The sequence below is a fragment of the Malurus melanocephalus genome, unplaced genomic scaffold, assembly GCF_030028575.1.
Source record: "Malurus melanocephalus ecotype Western Australia unplaced genomic scaffold, MMel_1.1 scaffold_347, whole genome shotgun sequence".
NCBI classification, from domain to species: domain Eukaryota; kingdom Metazoa; phylum Chordata; class Aves; order Passeriformes; family Maluridae; genus Malurus; species Malurus melanocephalus.
In genome coordinates, this window is record NW_026623579.1 from 20,716 (window position 1) to 41,476 (window position 20,761).

Consider the following 20,761-nt stretch of genomic DNA (forward strand, 5'->3'; position numbering starts at 1 on the left):
TGAAGCAAGCAATGCCTTTTTTTTTTTTTTTTTTTTTTTTTTTTTTTTTTTTTTTGTCTATGAGGATCTTTCTTCTCTTCCATAACCAAATTTCCCCACGAGATTGACATTTCAGGAAAGGGGCAGAGGCAGACAGGTGACTACAGATCAAATTGGATTTCTCCAACCTTCCACTGTAAAGGTCAGCCCTCCRCAGYGCTTTTCAGCCAGCGTTTCCTCTCYTGGTTTCCAACACAGGTGAAATACTTCATGTGCTCAGGTACCTTTTCTTCTTTTATTTTTATTTTGGTCATTTTTATTTTGGACCTTTCTTTCTTAAATGCTCAGTGGAGAAAAAGGTTAATGAGGCTGTTGGCTTTGCTGCAGAGCAGTGTCCTTTGACCAGGCAAGGTGGGAAAAAGGACCGGAGAATGGTCCCTTTCTCCCCTTGGCATCCTGAACTTAGAAAAATTCCTGGAAGCAATGACCTGTTGCAATATTTGAGGGAAAAGGAGGATCTTTAAGTCAGAGACAGGAGCAGGCAAGAAACTTCCCAACTGGAGGGCAACAYTGCTTGCTTTGAACAGGATTTGGCAGCAACTTTGATGAAGAAACTGGTGAAATAACTCCAGTAATTACCTTTTCCCCCTGTTGGCCAGTGGGTTGCCATGGACACTCTGCTCTGACCAAAATATGGGCTCTGCTGCCTTGTGAGCAAGCTGTTGAATAACCAATTGGGTGGCAGAAATTTATAGCCAGTAATTAACTGATAGGTTTATAATTAAGCRGAGATGCCCCTGAACAGCAATGCTTGGATCTGAATTCAAATTCCGACTTTTTCCAAAATTCAGGGGCGAAAGAGAGCGACGATTTGGGTACAGTGCCATCTTTATAATTAAACAATGATTTTTGACAGGAGGGGAATCTCCAGCAGTTAATGACTGACTGCAGGAGTTGAGGGCCTGAGGCAAAGCTGAGGGCTTCTAATCCAGGTGGTCATTAACTGCCTGGGAATGCCTGACCCTGAGGTTAATTGTTTCTATTTTAAATCACAAAAATAATATACACATATACAGACCCCCCTTTCGTTCTTTTCTGCTGTACACATGTGTTACAAATACACTTCCATTTTATGCATCAAAAAAGGTGAGAGCTGAGCTGTTGGGATATTCTGGGTGTGAAAGAGGTGTGAAAGAGTTCAGGTAGCTCAGATATTCTCATGGCACTCTGCTCTTTCCACCCAGAAAATCTGACCCGGAGCCCAGCCAGAAGGGGCTGACCTGGAATGGCTCTGACTTGGGGCGTGGAAGGAGCAGGAGTGCCCAGTGGGGTTTTTTAAAAGTGCTTGGGATGCCTCTGAGTAGCTAATCCCCARATCTTGGGAGATGATTCAGGTTTTGATTATTTAACAGCCAGCACCTCTCTCTGTGATTCTGCACGTCCTGGGASTAAGGCACAGCGCTGCCTTTAAAAGCTCTTTGTGCTCCTTATCTGAACATTTCGATCAGGCCCTCGGAAAACAGCAGCACTGATTCCAGAGCCAACTCCAACTTATGCAAAAGAAGATCCCAGGAATTAAAACAGCCTGAAAACCCAGAGAAAGTCAGAAACTCTGAGTGGGTGACTCTGTGGAGTGAGCAAACCCAAGAGCCAGCAGATACCCCACCTGAACCAGAAAGAATTGCGTTGTGGTTCATCCAGACGTATATTCTTCCCTGAATCCTTCCCTCTCCATCCCCTCTTCGCTTTCCTTGTTTTTAAAGAGACATATGTCATCATTGCCAGTTCAGTTTCCTGTGTTTAACCCTTGCTATATCTAGCCTGATTACTCCTAATAAAGCTTGACAGTTGGAGGGTTAATCCAGCCCTTGGTCTCATGGTTTCTTCTCTGGAAACAATCTGTCCCTGAGAGCTTTCTGGCCTGTTGCAAGGTTATATCCCCCTGGGGTGCCATCAGCGCCAGCCAGGGCTCCTTTCCCATTGTCTGCCAAATGGCCACCAATTAAGTCAACTGTTCCCCAATTAGAATTTTGAGGAATTTATCTTGTTCCTCCTGTGTTCAAACTCCCAAGCAGGGGCAGTTCTTGGAGTCGGTTTCAAGGGCTTTTTTTCTTTCCCCCTTCCATAGTGAGAAGGGGGGGAAATTAAATAAATAAAGAGCAGCTCTTTCCTGTAATCGGATACTCCTGGGTTTTTCCTGTTGCCCATTCACACAGCTTAATCCTGGGGTATGTGATGAGAACTTGGTAATATTTAGGGGAGGATGTTTTATTATTGTTCCAATCACCTGAATTAGTGTGGCTGAATTGTTTTTAATTGATGCTGCACTCGGTAAAAGTTTTCACTGTGACATCAACTATAAATATAATGAGATTTCCTGAAGTGAAGGAAGAAAACAATAATTTTATTGTGAATTGATATGACAATCAGATGTGCAGGGTTGCTGTTGCTTTTTCTCTTTGTTTTCCCTCTCYTCTTACCCCAAAATTACTTAACTGGTTGTTTATATGTGTCTATTGGTGAATTAAATTCTGGGCCCTGGGTCCCATTTAATATGGGAAATGCAAAGTCTGGCGAAGTTATCAGGGTAATATCTTTAAACTAGATGTACAAATCTCTGATTGATCCATTCTGAGCAAACAGAGCTTTGGCTTTCTTCCTGAGAGATCACGTGAAGTTCTTTATCACACTCTGGATGTGACACCTCAGCTGCCCTCACCATGGAGGAACAAAAGCTCTTAATGCCATGAGGAGGCTGTGCCAGAGCARAAGTGGTGTCACCATCAATCCACACACCTGAATTTAGCTTTCGACAGAAAACAAATTTCTTTCCACAAGTTAAAGTCCATTTTGCTAAGTCCATTTGCTAAGTCCATTTTTGCCAAGAAAAAGGTAAGAATTAAAATGTGAGACTGGAGACTGAAATGTCTCCTGCCTTTCACTTGCACTTTTTAGAAGTTGATGCACAATAAAATGTTCTTCTTTTCTGATACTGTTGTGGGTGGACCTCCCTTTCTGGAGTCTGGCTTTGGAGTTGAATAAATCCAAAATTTCAGAGCAAACTTTGTGATTAATTACAAAATTAATTACAAAAACTCACTTTTCCACAAGGCATACAGTGTGATGTTGAACAAGTTCACTGAAATATAGTTCTGGGTCTTCAAACATTTTGGTAAAAGAGCCACCTTATCCACTTTTCTGCTGATCTTTTGCTCTGCTTGTCCTCACAGTTTCTGGCTCAGTCCGTGCTGCATTAAGTGATGTGACTAAAATTGTAGCCAACATCTGTCGTGTATCTCTCTTTTTTTTTTTTTTTTTCCAGAGAGAGTCAAGTGGTTTATTTTGGGATTGCTTAGGGAAGACTTTTAGTTCTCTTTTTCACACATTTCCTTCGTATTACTGCAAATAAGGCCAATTCACTCCACTCACATCTGCTTCCAAGTGTCACCAATTTCCTACAAGTTCAAAAACACGAGGCARGATGGAGATAAAGACCACATACAAAATTTAGCTGCCAATCCAGGTTTCTTTAGGGTTTATGTATGATTTTATCTGAAGTTGTGTGTCTGGCCATCCAGRTTTGTTTTCAATCATCACAAAAAAGGGCAGGTTTGATCCTTCACGGGAGAAATTGCAGAAGTTATTCCAGATGTACACAAATAAGACCGAGACCTTTAGCACTCTTCTTAAATCCTGCAGTCTTCTCTTATTTGAGGAAAATTATAGTGAATTGTATTGAAAACCRACACCCTCAAAACTTTGCTAATTGTTAAGGTTATATAATATTCTTCCTTTTTTTAGGATTTCTTTTGTCCAAGATACACATTTATTCCAGGAAAAAGGGGTGAACACACATCCCAGACACAGAGTAACTGCAGAAAACAGAAATATATAGACAAGCTACCCTCGAGGGCAGGAGGTGGAGGAAGTTAGTGAAAAAATATAGGGCAATAATAATATCAAAAGAACAGGACAGAAAATTATAGCTGTCCCTGGTCAGATTTAATTGGGTTTTCCTCCATGTACTGAAGAGTGGTTGAGGAATTTCTTTGCTTGCCATAAAGCTCCCAGCAGTCCCCCCAGACTGTACTCAGCCCCAGTCCCATGGAAGCAAGAACATAATCTTTACCCACACATCAATACCCAGCTCCCACACCARCAAGGAGGAAGCACGGCCCATTAAAGAGGTTAATTCCCATGCTCAAAACAGGCTGTGTTTGGGGAGGTKCAAGTAAGAATTTTAATAGAAAATTTAAAAACCATTGGGCCTGATTCTCCTCACATTGCTTTAAAATCAGTTCTGCTCAGTTTGGTTAAACCTCTGTTTTATTCTGGAGTAAGTAAAAGGATGATGCAAGTAATTCTCCCCTTTTCTTAAGTAAATGATTTTGCTAAAACTTTTATCAACCTGGGCTACTTAAACTCAGTAAAACTCCCAAATATGGGTGGAAATCAAGCACTTATTCCCTGTTTGGCTTGCACTCCATGCAGTGGCTCTGTGCACAAGGTAATGAATGTGCAACTTGCACGGGGTTGTTTTGCCTGCCCGTGCAACCCTCAGGTGGAAAAGCAGAGCACATTTTTACGGATGCAGGTTTTATTTTCCTGTAGCCATGCTCCGGGCAAGCTCTTTGGTATTTTCCATCTCTCCCCTATGGAAAAATAGAGCAAGGAGAGAGGCAGGGGACCCAAAGTGCAGACATGATGAACACACAGCRCTGCAAATGCATCCCAATTCACTTGCTGCTGTACATGTATGTGAAGGATCTACTGCTGGAAAATTCTGTCAATACTCTGCCTGTATCAGGAAGATTAAAGGCCCAGATTTTATTTCCTGTCTTAGTTTGGGTATTTGATTTTACATCTTCTCTTTCTTGTATTTTTTTTAATCTGGAAAAGGCTCACCCACCATGCTTCAGTCCAGATACAGACAGGAATATCCTCAYGTTAGCCTGTGTAGAATGCACACATGTGCTAAATAATGGGTATCAATTTAGCTTCTAATTCTAGCCTCTTTTAGCTTCTAATGTAACTGCTCCACCAAAATGTGTTCCTTAGAGGAGGGGATCCCAAAGTTCTGTTCGTGAGGCATCGTAGAATCATAAAATCATRGAACAATTTGAAYTGGGAAGTCCTTWAAAGATAATTTAGTCCAATGTCCYGCCATRAGCRGGGATATTTTGCACTASAYTGGCTCRCTGAGAGCCCCTCARCCTTGCTTTGARTGATTCCAGGGGATGGGGCATCCACCACCTCTCTGGGAAAGCTGTGCCAGTGTTTTACCACTCCCAYAGTAAGGAAAAAAATGCAAAAAAACTGTAATGGGATTTTCAATGAGAACCAGCCAAGACGTGCCCTGGGGCATTGAGACTCTTCATTTCCCATTCCTGGCCCATTGGGTGCATGCCACTCACAGGAAGGGGCCCAGCAAGGCATCCCCCTCAATCCAGGGTGGGTTTTTTTTTTCATGGACAGGGAGATGCAGGACATGGCAGCCCCAGGGCTCTGCCCCACCGGGGCCACGCTCAGCCCGGAGGAAAGGCTGCAGCATCAACAACGAGCCAGTCGTGCCGAGAAGGGCTCCAAATAAAAAGAGCCTTTGTGGCCCCTGCACAAAGSCCTCCTGGTTGCTCTCGAAGAGCTCTGATGGAGCGTGTGTTGGCCGGGCTGGCACGGGGCAAACACAGATGTTTGTGGGGGGAACGGCTCCGTGTGCCAGCGGTGACACAGCTCTGCCACCACAAACAACCCTGCAGCCCCAAAGAGGGCTTTCTCCAGCCTGCCAGCATCGGTGACAAACAGGAAATTGTTCCCCAGCCAACTGCTTAAGTAGTTTTACAAGAGGTGATTTATTTCTGAGCTGTTGGTAACAGCCCCAAAGCATTAAATGTATATATACAAATATATGTATTAAAAAATATTAAATCTCAGAATTTGGCTCRTTTGCTCCGAGAAACAAAAATCTTTCCCAACCACTTTGGCAAAAAGTAGGTCTGATCTCAGGTTTTTAGCAGAGTTGGGTTTCTCCCTCACATCAAAAGCGATATTGGATTCTCTGGGGAGGATATCGAGGCTGTTTTTGGGTGGGTGACGGGCTGGGGTGATGCTGATCTCAGCACACCTCCTCCTGGTTGTGGGGGGAAGTGGTGTCAGTGACATCCTCTGACGGAGTCAGATGGTGCTGCCAATCTGATAACGCGACAGGTGCCCAGTGCACGCCCGGGGTGTTCGGTGTTTCACATCAACAAAGGGAAACCGAGACCCTGAAATGATGGAATGAASAAAAGAAAGCTCAGAAACACGGCTGAAATTTTCTGCTTTGTTTATTACCTCTCACGAGAGCTTCGACACCTTCCAGGCCAAATTTGCTTTTTCCTTCACTGCCCTGTTCCCTGCGATTTTCTTCCTCCAAAGATAAAAGTGGTGGCTTTTGTTTGTTTGTTTGTCTTTTAGACCCCTGGGAAAGCCAGGTAATCTTTCTCACAAGATATTTTTTTAACTTGAAAAAAAATAAAACCCAAACAGACAAACAACTTGCCCTTAACTCAGAAGAATTCAMATAATCAACCAAACACAAAAAATCCAAAGGACTTGAATGGACAAATTTAATTGGAGTTATTTATCACTTCCTATTAGTTTCTTAGTTTTTCAGGGCATGGAGTTCTGTTTGTGGAGTTCCTATTACAATATGGCCCACTTTCACTTGCCCCTTTGCCACTGTAAGMGTAATAATGAAAAAATAAACAAATGTCAATTTTAGACTAATTTTCCTTTCCATTTTCTTCCAAAAATATACTGAAAGACCCCACATTTCCTCTGGTGTTTGGTAACTTGAAAAGAAACTTGATACAATTGCAGCCAAAGCGCTATCACTCTGTGAYGTTCAGTTTATAAGGAAATGTGGGAATGTGCAATCCATTCACAGTAATTTAAATGGATGTTTTGATTGGATTATGTAAGTATATTTGTGTTTGCRTGTGCATGTGTGTGCATGCATATATGCCATAAATTGTCAAAAGAGGTCACTCCATAAAAGTGAATTTAAACTTAATTTTACATTCTTGGTAAAAGTTCAAAGGCTAAATTCAGTTTAACCTTGGCTCAGCGGAGCTTTTCCTTCTGATTTTTCAGTCTGATATGAAAATTGCTTGTGAAATAAAGACAAACATAGGTTTGCCTGAGAAGGCATTAATAATCCGATCCTTACATGTTTGTACAGAAGACAGGTACAATCCAGTGTTGATTGCTTCTTAGCTTCTCTTTGCTTTTGCAGGAAATCCTGGGAGATAATGCCAGGTCATCACAACTGAGCATTGTGCACCCACAAACAAACACTGGCAGCTCTGGAAAGTGTAGCTCCCAATGGAWCATATGGGTGGGACTGATAGATCCAGATATGTACAAGGAATCATCACTGMAATGCATCACTTTCTGCATTTTCAACCCTCACTTGACCATTTTCCCAAACAAAACATTTAATGTGTATATTGCATTGCATTTAACTTTTTTTTTGTTTGTTTTAAACAGGAGACTTTTTACAGAGAGCCTAAAAGATTATTTTACGAGATAAACTTAATGGCGATTTTTTCCAGTAGAAGCAAATAAGAATCCCATGGGAACTAAGAATTTTGGGATACATTCAAACAAACACTGCAAAGTTTTGAGAAATGCCAAGTTCTTGGGAGATCAGCGTGTGTGTGTGTGTACTACGTGTTTGTATAGTCAACAATCTCCGAGCAATATGGTATGCCAGTTATTAATTCTGCTCATTGCAGATGGCTTCATTATGTGTATTTAATTTCAGCACTTAAGCAAACACACAAAAGTGGGGCTTACAAACTGCTTTAGGATACGACTTTTACACGTACAGTCAAATGAAACGGAAACAAAACGGAAACAACTGATACTCCTTGGGCTGGAGGTAAATCTATATTGATGGGATTAAGCCATTCAGAAGCATCCCTCGACTTGAATAGCCCTAAAACCACCAATTGCTTTGTTTGTGGTGTCGAGAAGGTACTGATCACTGGAGCCTTAATTTGCCGCAGCAGTTAAGTGCTCCAATTCCTCAGCGCAGTAATTGCCACATGTTGAGTGTGCAGATGTCTAAACACGTGGGAGCACTTCCCTTTCCTAAAGACAAATGAAGATTTTCATTTTGTTTTGTAAACGTGTCAGGATTTATCACTTAGTCATGTGTCATGCATTAGGGTGTTTATACAATACGGCTTTCCGCACTCTGGTTCTGGACTTCTATGATTTCAACAACAAGGCCGTGGAGGAAAGAGGGTTTGTTAGACCTTCCCCCATTAACCCAAGCCTTTGGCTGGACTTAAGGGAAACTAGCTCAGAGTGTAAATGATAAACAGGATTTTTTTTCCTGAGAGTGAGAAAATTGGGATTCATCTGTATCCTCAAAGAGTGCTTGATAAAAGAGACGTCAACAGCAAGATGAGGGAATATTTAAAATAAACAACGAAAAAAAAAAGATAAAAATAAAATTGAAACCACAGTGTCCATGAGCAGTARTTTTGTGTATCTGTCCATATCACTCCATGTTAAATCAGATTTATAACCTCTCCTCAGCCTCTTTGGGTGTACCACCCAAACACTGAATATCTACTTTTAAAACTTTCCTTTTCATACGAATGGTTGCATTTTAAGGCATGTTGAAGTTTGCATRTGTAACAGCTTATCAGAGACAGAGTGACTGACAGTGGTAAAATTTCTGAAATTGCTCTTCTGTAGTGGAAACAGCAATGGGCAGATGTTGTGAGGTTGGGAAGTGGCTCGGGCACCAAGCCTGAAGTTTGATTCATCTTTGYTTGGAGTCTGAGGTTGATGTTGATGCTGCACCTCTGGGTAGGGCTGAGGAGCAGATCTGAAATCCATACACATCAATGAACGTGTGGTTTGGGGTCCCAGCTCACACTCATCTCTCAGGAAGGTTTTACAAGCAAAGCCAGAATCAGACAGCGAGATGCCAAAATAGCTAACTGATGTTTCTAATGAATGTTTGTAATTTTTTATCTGAAAATAGAGATGATAAAAAATAAGGTAAAAATCTTGCCTTTCTASTCTGTTGCCATTTTGGTGGCTGATACTACTTTTTGGTTTGCAGAAGGCAAGAAAAAAAAATTCCAAACCAACAGTTATTTATCTGTTASCAGACAAAGACTGCAAAGAAATCCAAGAAGAGTATCCCAGCACAAAAGCCTGAACTCTTTGACCTCTCAGGCCTCAGGCCTGGACAATTGGCCAAGCTGGGCTTTTTCCTGAGAACTGCCCGAGGGCAAAGGCTGAGAAAAGATGCACATTGTTCGTGGCACCATCCATTAAAGGCGAGGGCTGAAARGCAAAAGGATCCTTCCAGGTTATAGCAGAGCTGAGAATGCAGCCTGACACTCATTTTCAAGGTAATGTAATAAAGGGAAAAAAGTGAGTTGTAGAGATCTTAATTCTTTAAAATTTAAAAGCTAATTTTGTGTCTTTTAGTCAATTTCCTATGCAGGAAGGAAGAATTTATTAACTGACTTCTGATGTTAAATGGAGTGCTAATGGGCAAGTACAACAATTCAACAGGTGCCAAGGAGAAWTATAGAGACATTATATCAATATTAATCTTAGGGCCTCACAAAAGCCTTGGTAGGGGTTTCATTAGGCAGTTTGTGATGGGAACAGTCCTGCCACCTGCAAAGTGAAAAGGGAGCTTGGTTCCCCTGTTGAGAGTATTTGGATATTCACGCTGCAAGGTGTTTTAATGGATGATTATTAATTTTTTCGCCATTGGAAATTGCTGTTTGTCGACAGAGGTTGCCCTGAGCTGGAATTCCTCCTGGGAGAGACTTCTGGGAGCTGCTGTTCTCTGGCCAGGGCAGGCAAGGCAGCAAAACTATTTCCAGCATCGAACACTCAGCTGGAAACCTGAACACCCATTATTAGTCTGGATAGAAGTCAAAAGAATAGTTGAACCTGTTAAAAATCCACACTGCYGCTGTTTCACAGACTGATCTTCTGCCAGTAAACAAATGCTGACTCTAATGTACTTCTGATTTTGACCCCTGGGTTGAAAAWTTTCTGTATAAACACCAGCTGATGAACAGGTCGCTTTGTTTTCAAGACAAGACTCTCACATTTGTGCCCCACACAGCGGGTCCCTGATCCAGATAAAAAGACTTCAAAATGTCCAGCAATAATTTTCACTGAACAATTTTTTCTTTGTTCCAAGCTGTCAAATTATTAGTGGGAAAGGATTAGCAGGGAAGGGAAAGTGTTTTTGTCTAAACATCTTATGCGGGTGCAAAAAAAAAAAAAAAAAAATCTATTTTGATGTTCTCAGGTAGAAAATTTCCACATTTTATGGACAAAAGGGTTTAAAAATTTTGTGATGTAAATAAAGTAGAACTTTAAAATGATGAAGCAACATAAAAAGAAAATATTTTGATAATTCACAGTCATTTTTTTTCACCCAGCTGCACATATTTTCTTGCTGAAAGTGTGTTTTTTGCAGACTAATAGCTTTTTCATTACATACCAAAACCAGATAAAAAGGAAGACACAGAAATTCCCTGGAATTTGCGGACTATTCATCCGTGCCTCTGTTCCTCTTCACAAATGCATTAAAATAACAAATAACAGGGATATCTGGCAGMCCTGAAATAATAATCAAAATTTCAGTGGAAAAAGAGGCATTCAGTTAACTGGGAACCTGCTTCTTCAGGTTTTGACTGCTGACAGATTTACCACTGTATCCATTTTGTCTACCTGATTCTATTGTTTAATGTTGTTTATTTAGTAGCAGAGATGACCTCAAACAAAAGTGTCCCCCCAGACAGCACTCAGGGAATAAATTCTGCCCTGAATGTGGCATGAACAGGGGATAACAATGAGGGGATAACACAGCACCCACAGCCCATTTGCTAAAGAAGTCACAGGAAACATCCGAGCCCATTGCTGTTTGTAGTCAGAATAAACTTCTCCACTCCCAACATGTCATATTTGGCTTAACCGGAACCACTGCTCGGAGGAGGATGCTCTGAGCGTTGGCAGCAAAGAGTTTTTGGCCACTCCATCCCTTTCCAGAGGAGCTGTAGCGATCCCAGCCCTGCTCAGCCCCTTTCCAGAGGATGTTACACAACGTGGCTGCTTCATGTTCTTGCTCTGTCATGTCCCTTCCCCAGCAGCGTCGTAAACAGCATCTTATTCACTGCAGTGGCATGTGCAGAGGAGAAACATCACACAGGATCCTGGCAGCTGGGGCCAGAAAAGGGAAAAAAAAACTGTGCAAAGTGGATGACACCAGCTCTGGGGCGGATTGACAGCAGGGTTGGGTTTTTTTTTTTCTGGGGTGTGTGTGAAAATGGTAGCAGGCTTTGTCTCATGTGAAGAATTAGTTTCCTGTTCTGATAATAGCAGCAGCAGTCACTACAATAATTGTAATAAAATTCCCCCCAAATTAAATGAATAGTTTCTTGGTTCCAGCGACATCTAAGCACTCCCCTCACCCCCTTAAATCTATAAATCAAAAAKAACCCCAAAGAAACCAGCTCGGTTTTATAAATGGGAAAATATGCTGAATGGGACTGGCAGCATCTCCCATTGCAAACCCAAAATGGGATTTTAAAAAAAGAAGGCAATTAAACCCCCAAAATCAGGGAACACCACTGCTGGGGTGTGAGGGGRTAACATGGTGGGGGGAGGTTTGAACATTCAATGTTAATGTTTAGCAAAACTTAATGTAAGAAAAATAATGATGCTGAGCTCTGTAGCTGCTAGATGTGTTCAATAATTTTTTTACTCAAATATAAATATTTAAGATACTGAAAAGCTGCTTTCTCTACTCCCTTAAAAATTCCAAACTGTACGACCAGTTCCCATAAATGACTAATCTTATTTYAAATGAAGCTAATTTTTGGCTAGGTCTTGAGAAGAAAAAAATATTGGATCTGCAACAAAATCCATATTTTTCCCCCCACACTGTATCTTAAAAATGAATCCAGACTAACAGCTTGTTTCCAGATGATAYTGGATGCTCCTTTTGGTTTCCAAAATCAGATTTGTGAATCTGGTTGTGTTGCACAGAGATCAGATACAGGTTCTAGGGGTTTTGGTTTGTTGTTTTTTTTTTTTAACCCCTCCACTTTGCCAAGTTCAGACTGGGGGATCTTCTGGGTTAAAAATAAAATAAAATAAAAAAAAATAAAAAAAAGGGGGAAAAAAATCAGGTTTAGAAAATCTGGAGATTTAAAGTGGAAGAGCACAGTGGTTCCCCCCCATGGCGGGTGGATTTATTGGGTGTCACCATGACACAATGTGTCTATTTGCAGGCGAAGAAAGCCCCCTACTTAACCTTCATCTTTTTGTGTGTGCACGTACCAGAAGGCACCACACTGTTGCTGGAAAGCAAATAATTAGTGACATGTTCTGTAACACCATTGCTATTTAAAGCTAAATCAGTGGGTTAATGCTTCTGGAAATGTGACATCCGTGAGGGATTCTCGCTCCAGCTCTGTTAGCCACTTGGTGGTCTCTGGAGTGACAGGATCAATGCCCCGAGTTTTAAAAGTCTTGGTTGCAATAGCAAACAAGTGATAATTGGAGATATTTTTTTTTTTTTGGGAGCTTGGGGGACAAAGTGGATCCTGCAGGAGAAAGTGGATCCTGCAGGAGTTGACATTTTSTGCCCAAAAAGCCCCGTGGGAGATGCTGCTCCTTTGCTGACCTTCACCCAGGACACTGCAGCCCCTCTCCTCACAGGCTGTGGGGTGAGGACCAGCAGGAAAAGCTCATGGGATCAACTTCTGAATTGCAAAATCTCTAAAGGCAGAGCCCAGAGCTCCCCAAGGCATCTGCACAGCACTAAACACCCCGGCAGGCTGAAAGAATGAACCCCAAGAGTTCATAATTGCACACCAGTGACAGAGAAAGAGAGGCTCTGGGGTTGATTTTGCTTGAGAGCTGAAGCAATCCTTCACTGGGGCAAATGACCTGAACAGAATGCTTTGCATGGGTGAGAATAAAATCTAAAAACATTGAGGAAAGGGGGAAAAAAAAAAAGAAAAAGAAAAAGGAAGAAATAAAACAGTCAAATAACATTTTACTTCTTACCCAGGAGATTGACACAGTAGCTTTTTTTTTTTGTCCTTCCCATTTTCCATTAAGCTGGTTCTTTAAAACACATCTGAACTTTTCCCATCCTGACGATTCCCACGGACAATTGGCAGGGAATCTAGGACAACTTGCAATACTGGGATTTTTTCCAGGCATGAGTAACTTGTTAAAAAGCCACTATTTCCCTAATACTAACAGTAAACAGAGTTCACATCCACATGAAATCCTCTGTGACCCATCGGGGAAAGTTTTTTGTATATTTATACAGGGAGATATATGAAATCATTTAATTCCTTTATCCATCAAGCACTTGGAACTCAGCATGTCCGTTTATATTTCACTTACAAAAATAAATATACACATGCATGCCAGGCTAGATTTAAAGGTATCCTTTTCCCCCAGTTGACAGCTCCATGCCTGYAGTTTTATAAGGGAAAGCTTTAGAAAGAGCAGTATTTAAAATAAAGTCAGTGAGCCATGTTTTATGTCACGCTGATGAAATACAACTCCATCACACCTGCTGCTCCTACTACTTTGGGTGGTGGACAACTCTATTGAGTAGCTATTTCCCAATTTTCTGAGCATTTAGAAGATTGTGGGGCAAGCAGAAATTTTGGACAGGCATTTGCTGTGTAGATGTATTAAATGTACAATGATTTCCAAACATCCTTGAATGATCACTACTTTTTGGGGCCTGTTGATTTATCTAATTAGGCTAAATCTGTTTGGGAGAATGAAATCCAAATCGTGGTAACGTTTGAAGTCCTGCTCACACCACATCCCACCAGAGAGATGGGTTCTGCCTGCTCAAGGAAGTTGAAACCATCTGAAAATAGATACAGTCTATTATTTATTTCAGATTATTTAACAGTGTAAAAGTATCAGGAAGCTCTTATAAAGTGCAGGGAGAAGGATRGGGGAGAGGGATGGCAAACTGAGGCTGAATTTTGGGTGCCACAGGGAGCAAATAGGTGCCATCAGCTTGAGCACCAGGGCCTTGATTCCCTTTGTAAACACAACTAAAAAGGCACCGTGGATGTTTCCAGAGGGATCATTCTCCCTGTTTTAACCCCAAATTTTGAGAGCTGAACAGACCCTGGGAGCCCTGCACTCTGTTCACAACAGTGCAGCTCTCCCACTCAAATCTGTTCTCCTGGCTATGCCTCAGTTTCCCCGAAAGGAAAAAAGCAACACAACAGAATGAGCRAAATACTTTATAAAACACTTCGAAGTTTGTTTTATCCTAATTATAATAATGTAATCCTAAATCATATGGCTGGACTTATGTGATGTAAAGGCTTTTCCATGTTTCTGACTTGTTTCCATCCAAAAAGGGTGTGAAAAGATAAAGCTGTGATTTCTTTCTAGYAGGGATTTCCAGAAAAATTGGGTTTTGGAAGAATCAAAAGGAAACACATTGGCTTTGGACCATTTTCCTCTTGGAAGGTGTTGTCAACCTCACGTTCCCTGCAAGTGAAATTAGGTGTGTTTGCASTGTATTTTATGGGCAGCCTTTTAGTCTGTCCACAAAGCATAATTTTCATTAACAAGTGCCATTAACAAGTCTCTTCCATTAGGCTGGATTTCCTCAGTGGATCAGTTTCTTTGCTGGCAAAGTRGAAGCTTTCCTTGGGAAAATCTCTCTTAAAGTAAAGAAGAAATTGTTTGGTTGGAAGAGTGTTTTGACTTCAACATTCCCAACTGGGTTTTAGCATTCAGTGCTGATTTAGGTGAGGAGGGTGGGCAAGGTTGAACATTGACAGTTTTTTGTTTGGTTTTCTGTTTTGTTTAGTTTTGTTTTGTTTAATTGAACCCCTCATTCAGACTCACAGGATATTCTGGAGAGCTTTGAGGGTCCCACAGCATATTCCAGCCAAGTGCTTTYGTGTTTTCCTTCAATGTCTGCATGGGAAAATGAATATATGTCAGTTTAGTTTTGCCTTCTCTATTTCAGAGACACCCTTTGGAATTGATTTGGGAAGCATATCAGCAAAAATGTACGAGGGAATGTCCCCCCTGAATTATGTCAAGTATGTACCTGATTAAAATCAGTAAATTGATCACCACCTCTGCATCTGAAAATTACCATTAAATTCATAGCCAGGCTTCCATGCAGAGGGAGTTATTAGGGGTCTTTTTGGCTTTGTGTCTCTACTTACTGTCTGGTGAGAAACCCTGAAAAATCCAGATCTTTTCTTGGAACCGTCGCAAGATCTCCCATTATAGCAGTGATCCAGCAATAAAACAAACCAAAACCAGAAAGAATTGGTTCCATCTCTGAGGGCTTACAGTGAAACATTTGCTAAAGTTTTATTAGTTCTGGCATAACGAAAAGTATTTTGCATTTAAATAAAATAAAAGTATGGTAGTTACAGCAACAGGCTGTATTTTTGCTGTTTGGATGAAATGCTTCAGTCTTGCTGGGAATGAGCAGATTGCTTTTCCCAGCTCCTCAGGAAGTCAGTGCCAGTCTTGTAAACTCTCTCAGATCTTCTCAAAGTACAGCTGAGGCCAGAATAATTTTTKCTTCCTTTACTATGCAGTTACATTGCTAACTTTCCCCACCTAATGGATATTCCTTTGACTCAGGAGTTCAGGCYTTGAGAGTATTTTACCTAAACTCCCCCTGCATTTGTGGCTAAATCTGGAGGGTGGATTTGAGCCCCTCCTTTCAAAATTAACAATGTTCTCAACCTCCCATAAGGTCACGTTTGAGGACATCTATGAGAAGGAGCAGGGAGCTGTTCTCTGGGACAGACAGAACTTCATTCTCATGGAGCTTGAGTCATTTAGAAGGATGAGAAAGTTAGTGCAATGTTTTTTTCTCTTTATTTGTGGTGCCTCAAATTATTTTTTATGAAGTTATTTGTACACATTTCAGCGCTTCCTGTTTGGAGCAGACGTGGCGGCTGAAATACCATGAGAAAAAACTTCTTATCCTGATGGCAATTTGGATCTGGCTAAAAGCAGAGGAATGCATTTAAAATCCTCACAGAACTCTTGTTGGTTTTTTTTTGTTTTTTTTTTTATCCAGCGTCTCCTCTGATTTATGACAAAAGATGTGTTTTGACTGATGGAGCAGATATTTTCTGATTTTGAGACCACACAAATATTGGAAGTTTGGCTCCTAAGTGGACTTTGAGGTTTGTAGTTTCACTAGATCATATCGAGCAAGTAGAATGTCAGTGTGAGATTAGGTGACTTTTGTACCAGGCAGATTTTAGGCTGGTCTAATCTGAAAGTAAATCTTGCTTTATTTCATAAAAATGGTATATTTCCCTTCTATGTCCCATCAGCTTATTTGCAATTTGTATTCTATGTGCTGCAGATATTGTAAAAAAAAMAAAAATTCAATAGTTTCTTATATCACARACCAGAACTAGGTTGGTTTTTTTGTTGTTGTTGGCTCAGGGCAAATGAAAGAATGAAACATCAACAGATGCACCACCAAACAACCCAGTTCTGTCTGACTTGGTCCTTGGCATCTGTGTGCTATTTCTGTCAAACTCAATCAAACTGAGTGTTAATTTTTGAAGCAAAACCCCTGTGATTATTTCACTTGTGATGTAAGCCAGATCTAACCTCCAGACTGTCAAAGGCCAGAAGTCAATGACCCAATTTTTCATGCCATGCATCCCTCTATCAGTAACCAGTGCTTTCCCCTGTACTCATTCCTACCCATACAGATTATTCATTCTTTATGAAATTAGTTTTAGGTGCCAAACACTGTATTTATATAAAATTCAGCCCAGTTGCAACTTTTAGAAGCTTTGCCTACAGCACAGTGTGGCAAATAGATCCCAGAGTGCATGTCAGGTATGTATGAAACCTCATCCAGACAGGAATCTCACTTTGCACGGGGAAATGCTTCTTAGAGCAATCACAACTGGAATGCCAAGAGTCCCCAGTGAAAAGATTTTAGTGAGAAATTTGTGTCTGGTTATTGCAATTATGGATCTTTCTCTAATTGCTCACTCACTTGGAGTATAACATGGAGTGATCTTGGTATTTTAGGACCTTTTTCCTCTGATTATTCTGTAGAGCCCAGTGGGACAAGGTTTTGACCTGGATTTTTTTCTTCACCTGAGCTGAACTTGGGTTGTGATAGCTCATCAGTGTTGCTGTTCTTTGATTTTTTTTTTTTTTTTTTTTTTTTCTCCTGAAGCCAGGAATGCAAAACCTTACCAGTGCAGATCTGGCTTGTGCTTTGCAAAACTAGTGAAGAGTAACCCAGGTCAACGAGGGAATTTCAGCAAACTGGAAAAGTGCCATGTTTAATAAAAAAAAARGGGGAGGGAAAAGGGCAGAGTGGCTTCATACATTGATAATATCTGCCTGGCTTTCTTTTGATCAGCAGGAGCACTGTGTAATGAAGCAGGGGAATGTCTTCTCTCTGGGAATGCAGTTATTCAGAGTTGGTGACAGAATGAAAACTCTGCATTTTTGGCCTCCCAGTTCCACAGCCTCTTCTGCTTTCGCAGAATTCATCTTCCCCATGCAAAGACTGGTTTTGGGGGAAATCTTTCTTTCTAGGACAGCATGAGGTTCACAGGAACCTCTGAACCCTATCTTGAGTGGAAAAGGTGTAGAGAAGATGAGCTGAGACAGAAGAAAATAGACTTATGTATGTAATTACAGCAAATAAAACAAAAAAGATAAAGAATATTAACTGAACTATGAAACACTCWTTGGATGAATTAAATTCAAGTTGGCTAAAGAATGGAAAGGTAACAGAATTTCCTACTGAAATTCCCTCTAAGGTGCAGGTCCCATTGAAAGTACTGAARGAACTCAGGTACATTATTAATGCATAAGCTACTTAGCAGAACTAGATGGAAAAGTAATAACTAATTTTTCCATGTTTTTCTTCCTTTTGCAGCCCTATTTTCTGACAAAATTCATTAAAACAATGCATTTTGACAGATTRAACTGCAGTAATTATCCAGAAATTGTCAGTCTCTTACACACCTTTCTTTTGTTGTCATTGCATAGTCAAAATCCATGGAAATAGAGGATATTTTCTACAGCTGGCCTGCACACAGAGCCTGCAGAATGTGAAAAGTTAAAAGCAGTCAGGCTGTGATGGTATCGATGGTTGCTGGTCTCTGAACACAATTTGAAATGCACAAACCTATTTTTAGAACACTGCATTCCTTTACTTTTCTTTTTTTTTCCCCTTTTAAACCATAACCTTCACGAAAGGCTGTGATATATATTGCAGCCACCCAGGTCTGAACAAAAAAAAAAATAAAAATCCTATTAGCAGTGAGACAATAATCCTGCTGCCAAATGTACAAAAATTTACTGATAACTGTTGCTGTTCTGCAGGCCTGGAGGAGTGCTCCATCCTGTTTTTTTCTTTGGTTTTTGACAGAGGGCTTCCCTTAAATCYATCCTCCACTCTTCACTGGGATTCCTCCCAGCCCAGTGGTGCTCTGGGCTCGGTCCTGTTGCTGGTCCTTATCCTGGGARTTCAACTGGGGCTCCAGGACAGAATTTGATGGACAATGGTATCCCATATTTGCTTTTCCTGGGTGGTGTTTGCCCTGTTTGCTTATCACAACCAAATAAACGTGGTGGGTGCTCAGWACACCTGCAGGCTCCTGGTGCTCCCTGGGAAAGAGGAGACCACCATAAACCTTGCCTAGACCTGAAGGGAGCATCTTTGAAATTAATTGGTGCTTTCAAATGAAAGGCATTTAATGTAAAACTGATAAATCCATTAAACGCGTATTACGGCTGCCGTGGCTTTATTCAGGCAAGAGATTTATTCGTGGAACAGTTTGCTGTTGCCTGTGCAGTTATCAGTGAGTAATGATCTGGTGGTTTCGTGCCTGGATTCCAGGTAGATAATAAAAGCAAAACAAAACAAAAGGATTAATGCAATTTATTTATTTCTGTGTGTGTGACCCCCTGCAGAGCTGTGGGAGTGCCAGCAAGAGCAGAGAAATTGGGCTGATGCTGTAACTCCTGGGTGACTGGGGTGGGTTTGCAAAGCTGTTGTTTTGTCACTGTAAATGCAGAGAAATTGTCTGAGTGCACCAAATTCATCAGCCTGAGCTCAAAGCACATGTTGACTCCCGTCTCTCCAAAAGTGCCCTAAAACCCAGTGTCCAGCTGAAACTCCCCATAACTCCCCTCAACGCTTTGTTTCTCATTTTTGGGTCCCAAATKTTCATCTCCACACAAAAGCACGTTCTGCCCGTGTGTGTAAACCCTCAAAAATGCTCTGATTTTATCCACAAGTCAAGGGAGCAGCTGGGAGACATTGCGGTTTTCTTCCTTTTTTTCCCCTCCTCCTTTTTTTTTCCCCTTTGTTTGCTGCCCCATCTCTGACTTGGAGGGTCAAATCCATGGCAAGTTCATTTCTGGGCCAACTCTGCCAAATTATATGATGTGAATTAATGTCTACTAGAGCTTAGAACAGCAAACTCTGATTTAAGCTCTTAGGTTGAACTTGTCTACAATTGTTGAGGTGAAAGGCCAGTTCATACCCATTAATTAACCTAATCCATCTCAATCTACTTTATTTTATACCTTTTAGGGTTTGTGACTCCAAGAAATATATTTAGATAAAGCAATGCTGTTAAAACCCGGGAACATTGCTAAAGACACTCACCACCCACCGCTGGTTTATGTTAGAGATCACTTCAAGCATTTTTTTAAAAGCTGGGAATTAATTTAATCATATATTTGTTAGTTAGTCCCAACACAGGGAGCAGTTTCCTATCCAATTGATTCAAATAAGCAGTCCATTAATGTCAGGGTTATTTTTGATTCTGACTTTTAGTCCATTTGTTGTAATTTCATTAATAGGCGAGCATTACTGTTGGACTCCCCCTGATTTTTCCTTCCACCTCCTCCTTCATTGTGGTTTTARTGCTAAAACACATGAAAATGAGGGAGCACAATTACCTTGTGAAATCTGAACCTAAACACAACCCCTAAGYAGGGCTTTTAGGGGCTCTTGTGTACATAGCAGCAGGCAGAGAATATTCGGAAAGATTAGCAAGGTTCAAGCTTTATCTAAAAGCATATGGGAATTTCTTAAGAGGATCTAATCTAAAAATAGGATTAAGACATATTACCAGATGTCTATCCCCTAAATATTCATTTTTAAACTGAAGATATTTAATGACTGAGTAATATTTAATAAGTTATTAGTTGACCGTAGAGGCTTCTGAAATTGAAATTCCTTGGAAATGTCTATCAYGATAATAATTAATAAGGATTTTAAAACAGCATCTTCATTGCAATGGTTTTCTGCYATATTAAAGAATCTCATTTTTAAAAAGTGTGGGCTCTTTTCGATTTTTGGTTTGGGTTTTTGTGTTTTCTGGGGTTTTTAAAAATAATATCCAGATAAGAAAAAACCTGTATGCTATAACATTGAAATTCCTAAGGTAGAAATGGGCAGAAAACAGACATCAATGGTTTGAGATAAAGATCTACCTCTTTATCCATTTTTATCTGAATGCTTTTATTCTGGAAAACAGTCCAGAATGGGGGAAGAGGCACTTGGTGTGGTTTGTGAGGCTGTGCCTCGCATGTGTCCCCAGTGCTGCAGGATGCAGTCAGACAGCTCATTTAAAGGACAACAGATCTTATTGATCTCAGCATCCACAAAAACCTGGAGCACATCTTAAAAAAAAAAAAAAAAAAAAAAAAAAAA